We start from the raw sequence: 11877 nt of genomic DNA, 5'->3' as shown, positions 1-11877 counted from the left end.
AAACGCTTTGTAAAATTCCCCAACACTTTTTCAAAAGATTTGTAATAAAATCTTGTTGGGGGTTTTTCGGTGTTGTATCCCTTTACCTGGACTTTCCATTAGCGTCAGAATCGACTTTTTACCTAGATAAAATACAAGGATGAATTTAGCGGAATGTTCTGAAATTTCAGTTTTAAGACTTAAATTAATATATCCTATATAAATATCCTACATAACATGCAATCATAATTCTTCAAATACTTCCTATTAATAAAAAAAATCTCTACCCAAATTCACTGTAGATATCTAATATCATTAATAAATAGATCACAAAAACTAAGCTCATAATCAAACCTAAAGCTATAGTCAATACTCAACTCTAGGAATCACAAGTAACACATTTATTTGAATATGTTAACCCTCAATTAACAATTCAATCCAACAAGTGCTATAAAAATTCTTCCAACTCATTCAGCCAATCTCTATAGACCACAAAATATAAATCCGAAATAAGACAACCAAACTCCTCATTTCACATATCATCAAGACAACTATCAAAGCCCATAATGCAAACCCAATTCAAAGCACAACTCAACACCCTCACTGCCAACATACCTAAAATAGGGAAAAATAACAAATCAACATCCATACCCAATATACCTAACCGGATCATCAAACACATAATCCAAAACCACTGAAATTTATTAATATTTGGCCATCATCAAAACAGGGCCTAAAATCACCATCAATAAAATACTCCAAATAAACCCAACATCACAGTAATTGACCAGAATTTATCCATTATCATCACACACAGTCTATCAACAGAAACAATTGTAACCTCAAAACCATTTGGCCAACATCACCCTAAATCCAAACACTACAAAATCAGTTAAGTTACACAAGAAACCCAAATCTGTCACTGCCAAAATACAACCGGCCACAACACCCCAAAATAATCAAATACCCACTGTCGACACACACACACACACAAACAAGAATAACCCAGAAATTACCCATAGTTTATGGACTTAGGAGTCGCCGGAAAATCCTACTGAAGCTTGCCGGAAAACGCACATGGGAAACCGGGTCTCCTCTCGGGTTCAGCGGGTCACAGGTTCGGGTTGTGGACTCTATCGGCGACGACTCAACACCACCACCAGAAGATCGGCCCTGGTTCGTCGGAGAACTCGCCGGAAATCGCGTCTTAGGCCTCCAGACATGGAGGGTTGGGCATCAGGGCTCTCGGGTCTGGCGGGTTGCGGGTCGCACGGGTCACAGTCACTCGGGTCTCCGAGTCTCTTCGGGTTACGGGCTCATTGGCTCGCCGGAAATTGGCCTGGCCATCCACCGGAATCGCACTGCCTCGCCGGATTTCAGTTCTGGCCACCGGAATTGCGCCACCTAGGTCGACGGGTCACGGCCTCTCTTCCCTCTTCGTCTCTCTTATGCTCGGTCTCTCTCCCTCTCTCTGGTTCTCTCCCTCTCTTCTCATCTCTCTGTCTTTCCCTGTCGGCATCTCTCTCTCTCCCTCAGCCTCTCACTCACTCTCTGTTTCTCCCTTTCCATGTGTCTGTGTGCTCAGGAAGCATAGGGAAGAAAGAAGAAGAAAGAAAGAGTAACGAAGAAGGAAGAAGAAAGAAGACCAAGAAAGAGAGAGAAAAGAAGAAAATTATAAAAGAATAAATCAACTTGCCGTGTAAGTTCTTCTTTTTTCTTTTTTCTTTTTTCTTTTTCTACTTGTTTAATAAGTTAACTAAACTTACTTAATAAGTTTTATTATTATTATTATTATTATTATTATTATTATTATTATTTTGTGTCTAATAAAAATCTGGGATATTACAAATATTATACTTAAAATATTCCAAAAAATACTCTCTATCCAAAATAAATCTTTAGGGCCCATTTAGTTTGCGAAATAAGCCTCATTTAGTTTGCGGAATTGATATTTTCATTGGAAAATGGAATAGTTATTACCGGAAATAAAAGAGAGTAGAATAGAATGGCTTTTCATACTCTTTAGTTTGGTAACAACTCATATACTTTAATTGGAATCCAATCAAAATTACTAAAAAAAAACTCTCACATTATTATTTTTTTTAAAAAAAGAAAAAAAAAAGGTTAAAAAAAAACTCAAATTATTCTTCCATGTTCTTTTGTTTGGTTGCACACCATTCTTAAGAATAGTTATTTCCCTACAAAGATAATTAGCTATTTCTAGAGAAATGCACCATGCTTTCCAAAATAAGAAACACATTTTTTTTTTTTTAAATAAAAAAACGAAGTATTATGGGTGATCACTCAGCGTTGCACACAACTGGTGGATCGTCAGAAACCTCTCAATCTCGGTCAGGGACGATGGTTCTGCAACAATCACCCTTCATCGAAAAGTCTATTGAGACCGTTCTGGTTATTTCTCCCGATGGCTTTGTCGATTCAAGCACATTAGCTGATGCGACTCAAGCTTGCTCGAAGGAGGGACCCAAAACGTTTGAGTCCTGGATAAGGTTCATTATCAAACATTCTTCTCGATTTCGAAAAGTATCACAGGTGGTACCTGTCATTAATTGAAATACCCACTTAATACTTCCATCCAGGTTCTATCCAATTTTTTTACGAAAATCCACTTCACCTCACTTAAAATCGTTATACATGTCGCGTGTGCCACATATGAGAGATAACTCAACATATCCTATGACGTCTCACTCTATCACAAGCAATACATGTGGTATTTATGCCACATCAGATGCCGAAAAATAATATAAAAAAAATTACCTATACTTAAAAAAAAAATTTTAAAAAATTAAAAATTATGGATCCATAAATTGGGGGTGTCGAACCACCCCCATTTTGGCCATGGGAGGCTCCAGCCACCCCTATTGCCAGCCAAGGGGTGGTTCAGCCACCTCCAACTTGCAAACATGGAGGTGGCGGAAACCACCCCCAAGAGTTTTAGGGGTGGCCAATCGTTTTGCTTGGGGTTAGTTTCGGCCACCCCAGATGGCCGATGTGGGGGACCGGGGGTGAACCACCTCCAAGGGCTACCCCCCAACTTGTTGGTTTGGATTGGCCAAAACCACCCCCTAGATGGCCATAGGGGGTGGCTTGAGCCACCCCTTTCTTTTCTTTTCTTTTCTTTTAAATAATTTTTAAGTTTTAAGTTTTATATATTTATACATTTTTTTCATTAATAGTGACACGTGTCATCATTCAATTGGTATTGACGCAGTACATTAACAGAATCCGTCAAGTGTTTTGATAGAATTCAATTGCATGGACTAAATTGTTATTTTGGCATACAACTAGGATCTCTGAATCATTTTTTATACTAAAAAGAACAATTTATAATTTGATCAACCACAAAAATTGATTTTACATTTAAGCTGAAACATAACACTTAATTGATTGATAGTTTCCTCGGTTTAAAAAATAATGAATATTTTGAATAATTAAATAAATAAATTACAATAATGAAAATTGAGGAAGGCTCTCTCTCTTTAAGAAGAAAAGCCTCTCTTCACCTTTGGCCTCTCTTGCCGGGGGGAGGCTTTATGCCTCCCTCCCGCTTTTTTGTTTTCTTCCCCTTAGCCTTGTAGGACTAAGGGGTTTTGTTTCCTCCCTGGTTTTCCAGTGGAAGCTATAGTCCTACAACCATTAGGGTTGTGTGGTGTTTTTGTCCCCCCAATTTAAATCTGGTGATGGTAGTGTTCCTTCTAGTCTTTTTGGACTATGAGGGTTTTGTTTTGTTATTTTTCTTTAGTTTATGACAAGAAAACACCTAGTGAGCTGCTAGAGGAGGAGTGGTTCTATGCTAGTGTCGTCAGTGGCGGCTTTAGCCGTTCCTCAACGTTTTAAGCATGTTGTGAGGCCAGATCTGTGAAACTCTGCTGTTTTCTGCTCAACATGCGCCTCTCAGCGCTGGTCGCCGAGGTCTTCTGGTCTAGCAACTGGTTGCTACGACTGGAAAGACGGTCCGTGTTTGGCGCGTAGCCCTCACATGCCAGGGTTTCTTATCTTTCTGGGTCGTGCGTGAGGGCCACCCTCTGTTCCTTTTGCCATGGTTCGGTGGCTTTTGGTGGTTGATTTGTTGGTGGGGTGTCTTCTAGATTTGGCACGTGTGTTACACGCGCCGTTTTAGGTTTGCGTTTTTCTTCTCTATTTGTAGCTCCGTTTGGGTAGTTTTCTTGTTTGTTGATGTATTGGTTTGAGTTTTCTGGCTCAGCTTGGGGTACATACCTTAATGGTGTTGTTTTGTGTACCCCGACCCTTTGGTGGTGATTTGTACCTATTTCTGGAAGATTAATGAAAGTGAAAACTTTCGTCCCAAAAAATAAATAAATAAATAAATGGCAAAGTATACATATTCCCCTCAAACTACCACTTAATTATTAATGTACCCCCCAAATTACCAATTGTGTTAATGTCCCCCCTCAAACTACCAAAAAATGTCAATGTCCCTCATAAGACCAACAAAAAGACAAAAATAACCCTAAATTTTTTTGAATAAGACAAAAATCACTACAAAAAATTAAACAATTGGCCGCGTGTCTATAGTACCGGTTACTGTAGACACGCGGCCAACTAGCCACGTGTCTTTATGACAACGTGGCTAGTAGTATAAGCAACCCAATTGGCCGCGTGTAATAAATACACGTGGCCAACTGTTAATTTTTTCCCAAATATATATTCAAAAAAAAAAAAATTGTATTTAGGATTTTATACACAATGCGTAGGAGTTCTCCCGCGCGCCATTGGCCAAACATATGCATATATTTTTTTAAAATTTTTAAAAATTAATTTAATTTAATAATTATATATATATATATATATTATGGGTAGCTTCCAGATGAAGCTACTAATTTCTCTCTCACTCTCTCTCTCTCTCTCTCTCTCTCTCTCTCTTACTCTGTCTCTCTCTCCGTCGATCGAGCACAGCCCGTTCCACCGTCCACCACCGACCCTGTCTCCGGCGTGGTGACCGTCCACCATCGACCAACTCTCTGTCTCACCGACTATCTCTCTCTCCGTCGATCGAGCACAACCCGTTCCACCGTCCACCACCGACCCTGTCTCTAGCGTGGTGACCGTCCACCACCGACCAACTCTCTGTCTCACCGGCTCTCTCTCTCTCTCTCTACTGGGACTACTCTCTGGCAGTGGAGACCGGCCGTGCATGGATTTGCTCCGGTAATGGTCATTTTACTGATCATTTTACTCTCTCTCTCTATCGGTTTCTACATATATACAATAATACATGTACATATATATATATATATATATATATATATATTTTTTTTCCTAACTTTTTTTCTTCTTTGTTAACAAATATGCAGGTATATATATATATATAAGCAAAACTAAATTTTCTTCTATATGTATATATCCCTGTGCATTTTGTTCATTTCCTTGTGATAGTGTGATTTAAATTTGTTTCGAGCTAGTACTGGGCAATCAGCAGGCCCTAGGGTTTTTCATAATTTTTTTTCTTTTTTTTTGTTATTGCAATGTTTCTGATTTATTGTAATTTGTATACGTATGATTTTGGTTTTTTTTTTTTGTTTTGTTTTTATGGACTATTTCGGTTTTGCTGTATACATGTATTTGGTTAATTTAAAAAAGAATTAATTAATTAAATTTAATTAAAAATTATTATTATTTTTTTAAAAAAATACAATTTGCCACGTGTATTATGATACATGCGGCCAACTGTCTGCCACATGTACTAAATACACGTGGTTGACTGTCGGCCACGTGTACTTTTGATACACGTGGCACAGTGGCCGTGTGTATTTCGATACACACGGCAAAATATGTATTTAGTTACACCCGGATTAAACACGTGTCCATCTACACGTGACAGACTGTTCGCCACGTGTACAGTGTCCGTACACATAGCGAAATGCAAGTGGCAAATTGTTTAATTTTTTGTAGTGAATGTCCTTATAAATTTGAAAAAAAAAACTAAAAAAAAATATTTTTTTAAAAAACAAATTAAATAATTTTAATAATTTTATGAAGGGTACTTTTGTCATTATAGAGATATTGACATTTTTGATATTTTATACAATTGGTAGTTTAAAAAGAACAATTAATAATGTAACGGTAGTTTGGAAATTATTTGTACTTTTGCCATAAAAAAAATTACAAAGTCAAAAATGGAAAGAGACGGGTGGGTAGGAACTAGGAAATGCCGGTCAGTTGAGCTTAATTAATTTGCGCACTCACAGGGAATAATAAGAACAGGACTTGAAGCTTAACAAGCAAGCCATTTCTTTTCCCCCACAAACATGGCCTCCAATATTGACAAGAAGGTGACTGCTGAGTTTCTCCCATTCTTCCGGGTCTACAATGACGGTTCAGTTGAGCGGCTACTGGGCTCCCCAATTGTGCCTCCCACGCCTGAAGACCCAGAAACAGGAGTGTCATCAAAAGACATCTCCATTTCTCAAAAACCCAGCATCTCGGCCAGGCTTTACATCCCAAAACTCACCCAACCAAACTAAAAATTTCCCATCCTGGTCTACTTCGACGGCGGAGCCTTTTGTGTCGAATCCGCCTTCTCCTCCGACCATCAGCAGTACCTCAACAGTTTGGTTTCTCAAGGTCAAGTTCTTGCTGTATCAGTGTAATATAGGCTAGCTCCTGAGCACTGTCTCCCTATTGCTTTCGAAGACAGCTGGGCTGCCTTTCAATGGGTGGCAGCACACTCGATTGACAATGGGGTCGATAAAGACGCTGAAAAAGAGCCATGGTTGGCAAATCATGGCGACTTTAAACGAGTTTTTACTGGTAGTGACAGTGCCGGAGCCAACATTGCGCATAATATAACCCTGCGAGCCGGGGCTGAGACTGTCCACGGAGGTGTCAATATTTTAGGAGCTTTTCTCACCCACCCTCTATTCTTTGGTTCAAAGCCAAAAGGATCAGAGCCTAGTGTAGAACATGACAAGTCATTGGCGTGTTCGTTTTGGGACTATATATATCCCGGAGCACCCGACGGTACCGATAATCCGCTGATGAATCCAGTCGGTCCGGGAGCACCAAGCTTGGCCGGACTTGGGTGTTCTCGGTTGCTCGTGACTGTCGCTGAAAATGATGTGCTCAGGGATCGGGGTGTTTTTTACTATAATGCGGTGAAAGAAAGTGGGTGGGAAGGAGAAATGGAACTGATTCAAGTGGAGGGAGAGGATCACGCCTTCCAGATTATCCATTTTGGAACTGAGAATGCTAAGAATTTGATCAAAAGCTTGGCTTCTTTTCTCCGCAAGTAAAATCATCCTTCAAGAGCATTAATTATGGCTGCACTGCAATTCTCTTTTTTAGTTTTCTGGCCTTGGTTTTACAGCTGCTTGGATATTCATGCTTTGTAAAATAAGCATCATCGTCCGATCGATCCTTTGTTTGCACGAAGCTGTGTGTTAACTAAGTTAGATAGGAATAATCAACCTATTAAATAAAAATATTTAATACCGGTCGATCGGGATCAAAGCCTCACTCTTCTTTAATTTTATAACCTTTTGCTATAAATTATTTGGCATTACAACTACCTAGCTAGCTTGTTTCTAAAAGTTACTCTAGCTTGCTTGTTTTTTAGCAACAAATATAATAAAATATATTGCATTACAACTACTTTTTTGCCCTTAAGAAATGGTAAAGTCACCTAACACCATACCATGCATTCAACATGACGCGCGCTAACAGTCAATAAATTGAAAGAATAAGTTGCTACAAATGATTAGGTGAGAAGACCAGATCAAAGGCCATAAAGGAAATTATGAAACTATGAGATATGGAATTTTTCTTTTCCATACTATTCTTAATAGCAACGCTATAAACTATAATTTTTTATTTTACAACTATCTTATAATGTTAACGTGTTAGTGATCATAATCTACCTTTAGATTAGTCATTGTTAGGGGTACTGGACAAATTATCCAATTACCGACTATAAAAAACCACTGATCGCCACCGAACTGTCTTCGACCGCTTACCGCTTACCGAATATTTAAAAATTCAAAAATTGAAATAAATTTAATTTCTAAAATTATAGTCGGTCGGGGAATGGTGAAATTTTATTTTCGCCAGTTACCGGCCCAACCCGCCCAGTGTTTTAAAACTGCGTTGTTTTACTCTTCATCAAAACGATGTCGTTTTGATAAAGAATAAAACAATGTCGTTTTGTCCTATATATAGTTGATTTTTTTTTTCTCCAAATCGCCATTTGGTTACTGAAGGTCGACACACACATGACAAAACCTAACCCTAGCCGCCACTCACGCCTCATGCCCATCTGCTGCCCTTGCTTAGCCAGCAACGGCCAACACCTTGCCCGCCAGCCACCCCCCCCCTCTCTCTCTCTCTCTCGCGCGAGCGCCTCAGATGATGCAGTGGCCAACGGGGATTGAGAACGTCTCTCTGTCTCTTTCACTCTCGTCTTCAACTGAATCGAGCCATCGGTTAAACCATTCCCACTCCTTTTCTCCTTCTTTTATTCCATTTTGGTTAATGAAATCGTATTCTGAAGTGGGTTTATTTTTTTTCTTTGATTTATATATATTAGGTTTGTGGGTTTGAATCATAATCAAACCGTTTGATAATTGTTTTAAGAGTTTTGGGTTATTGGGTTTGTTCACTTTGTTGGAATTTTAGGTTGTAATCTTGTTAAATGAATGGTTGAATTACTGATTTATCCGACCATCAATTACTGACTTTTCCGATTATTCCGAATTATTCAAAAATTTCGAAAATATTCCTTCTCAAAATGAAGTCAGGTAATTCCCCGACTTTACCCGACTATTTCGGTCGGAAGTCAACAAAGGGGTTTCCGACACCGACTTACCCTATATCCACCCCTAAGAGAAGTCATAGGTTTGCCATCTATACAAAAATTACAAAACTTTTTTTTGTTGTTGTAAATAAAATAAACAAAAATCTCCATATTTTTTATCCCACAAATATTCATTAATTGTCACTTTTGGGTAGGGCTGTGTATCAGTTAAATCGGTGATTGTAGGAGTGTTTTCTCCCACAAACCGTCACAATCGGTTAAGTCGTTAATTAACCAGCTTTGTACCAATGGTAACAATTTTTGACTATTTTGTTTAAGTCAATTACATGTTGGCCGGTTAATCAGTTAACCGTGGGGTTTTTATATTGGGCCAAGATTTTTTTATGGGTCAAAATGATTTTTTTTTAGGCCAATTTTTTTTTTTTTTGGCTAAACAAGTGTTTATTGAACATATTTTTACATTGGAATTGACAATAGATTAGCCCACCTCATTTCAAAGAAAATACGTCATTTTGATTTCAAATAATTTTTTAAACAAATACCAATAATAATAAAAAATGATTCGATTGAATTGGTTAAAAAAATACAGTATGTTTTGGTTCGGTTAACTATACCTACAAAAAATCTCTACCACCTACCGAACTAAACTAATTTTGACATGGTAGTTTTATTCTGCCTATCGGCTACCAAAAGTCGATTGTCGGTCGGTGACAGTTTGAAGCCGGTTGGTAAGCGGTCAACGGCTAATCCGCTCGATCACCCCCTACTTTTGGGAATCACTCTCAACCCAACCCTGCAAATTTCAAATCCAAAGGCCCAGAGGTTCCCAGCAAATGCCCATTTGTTACAAAGCTCGAAGATAAGCATCGTCCTAGAAATTTCAATGCCTCACCTAAAGACCCCTAGTCTACTAGTCAAACATTCCATGTCATCTATACTCAAGAGTTTCGAACTTTGTAGTAGTTTAAGGTATAAAGATCTTTTAGAATTCTCAAAGAACTTGTAAAAGTACCAGCAACATCTACCTTCAACTCTTTTTATCTTATTTAAATGTAAGAAAAATTTCTAAAAATCCATCTACACCAGATTCTCCATCCTTTTAGAATCCATCTGCGGAAACCACTTCCATTTTGTCCAAAGGGTTGGCTCAAGCCACCCCTCGATTTCTTCAATTTTTTTTTTTATATTTTAAGTGTTCTAATTTTTTAATTTTCTATTTTTTTTTTTTAATGAGCCATAGTAACACGTATCAATTTTTGAAGGATATTGACGTAGACTTCTGTTAATTTTTAGACGGAAGGTAGACAAAAGTACTATCTTTGTTTTTAGTCAAAAGTGAATCAAAGTGATATACCATTTACGATACAAAATAAAACCTAGGTAGGAAAAAATAAAGTTGTTAAACCGCACTGGCAAAAATGTATCTAAACCTTATAATTATGATAAATATTGATGCAACACAATTATAATTATTTGATTTGAAAATATATTGATATTTGAGAAAAAAAAAAAAAACAATAAGTATGGTACATATCATAAGAATATATTGTTTGGAAATACATTTTTAAAAAATTACGATTTAAAAACATAAAAAAATATGTGTTTTCAAATCGCCAGCTATTGAAACAGATCTCTTATAGGATACCAAAGACAACTCAAAAGACAAATAACTGAAAGATCAAGAGTTATGTTTGATATCAATTACATGTAATGGGATCAGCAATTACGAGTAACGCGTAGATACCAAAGACCCCTTTGTAATTAATAGAGAAATGATCAAAACACTCACAATGCACAACAATGACACAACACCAAAGCACATTGGGGTGGAGCCCACACATTGGGTCCTACCCTAATGTGCATTGGTATTGTGCCATTGCTGTGCACAAAGAGTACAAGAATCACTCCCCTAAGTATAAATAATGGGATTTGATTCTTGTACAACATCAATACAACAACTATACAACAACTCCTCACATGAGGGTGTGCCCCAGTATGTGGGACTCACCCTCATGTGAGGGATTGTTGTACAGTTGTTGTATTGGTGTTGTAAATCTAACATTTTCTATAAATAATACCCAATTCTTCCCGGCAAAGACAAGGGAGTCAAAACAAAAAATCCTGTGTATTACGTACAAAACTTTATATGGTATTAGAGCCTTATTGACCACTGTCCACCATGTCTACAACTTCTGAAGTTCAATATTCTAATACCAATTCTTCTCTTACAACCTCCACTTCGTCTATCATATCTCCCCTCAATTTCTCACTGTCAAACTCAACAGAGAAAACTATAATGGAGAACCACACTTATTCCCTACCTACTAGGTCATCATGATCCCATGGGTTTCATTAATGGCAGTCATCCATGCCCTAACAAATTCATCACAACCCCCCCTTCTTCATCCTCGATCTTCTCTTTATCTGAGACAGTTTTAACACTTGTCATCGGTCTTACCACATCTCATGATGTTTCATAAAGGGCAATCTCAAAGTAGTTGATTATTTTCAACGCATGAAGAGTCTTGCTGATTCCCTAGCCTCAATTGGCCAACCTATGTCTGAGTTAGAAATCATCACAAACATTCTTGCTGGTCTTGGTACTGAGTTTGATCTTCTCGTCACATCTCTCACCACAAGAACTGGATCGTTATCTCTAGAAGATATTTATGGTCATTTACTTAACAAGAGATGCGGCTGGAACAAAACACTTATTCCGTTGAACAAAACTTTAAGCTAAACCGCATTTTCAATGTTCCTCAAATTGACAATAATTTAATTTCGGTGTTTCAATTCACTCGAGATAATCTTGCTTCCATTGAATTCTTTCCATGTTCTTTTTCTATTAAGGATCTATTCTCGGGGAATACCATCCTCTACGGCAAGACTAAAAATGGCCTTTAACCATGGCCTCCGATCTCTTCTTCCAAGTCATCTCATGTTGCTTGTTTTGGTGAACGAGCGTCTCGATCTATCACGTTGTCATGATCGTCTCGCCCATCCTTATCAACATGCAATTCGTCAATTTTGTCTCCTCACATCATCTGCCTGTGTCGTTCAATAAGCGTCTCGAAGCTGTTTGCCTATCTTGTCAAATGGCAGAGTCA

General features: G+C 37.9%; 1 pseudogene; it reads left to right on the top strand.

Moving 5' to 3' along the window:
- Positions 1–6243: 6243 nt before the first annotated feature.
- LOC133858943 (2-hydroxyisoflavanone dehydratase-like) lies at positions 6244–7422 on the top strand (annotated as a pseudogene).
- Positions 7423–11877: the final 4455 nt, after the last annotated feature.

Source organism: Alnus glutinosa, chromosome 1 (assembly GCF_958979055.1).
Source record: "Alnus glutinosa chromosome 1, dhAlnGlut1.1, whole genome shotgun sequence".
Taxonomy (NCBI): domain Eukaryota; kingdom Viridiplantae; phylum Streptophyta; class Magnoliopsida; order Fagales; family Betulaceae; genus Alnus; species Alnus glutinosa.
This window is presented reverse-complemented; position numbering and strand designations above follow the sequence as displayed.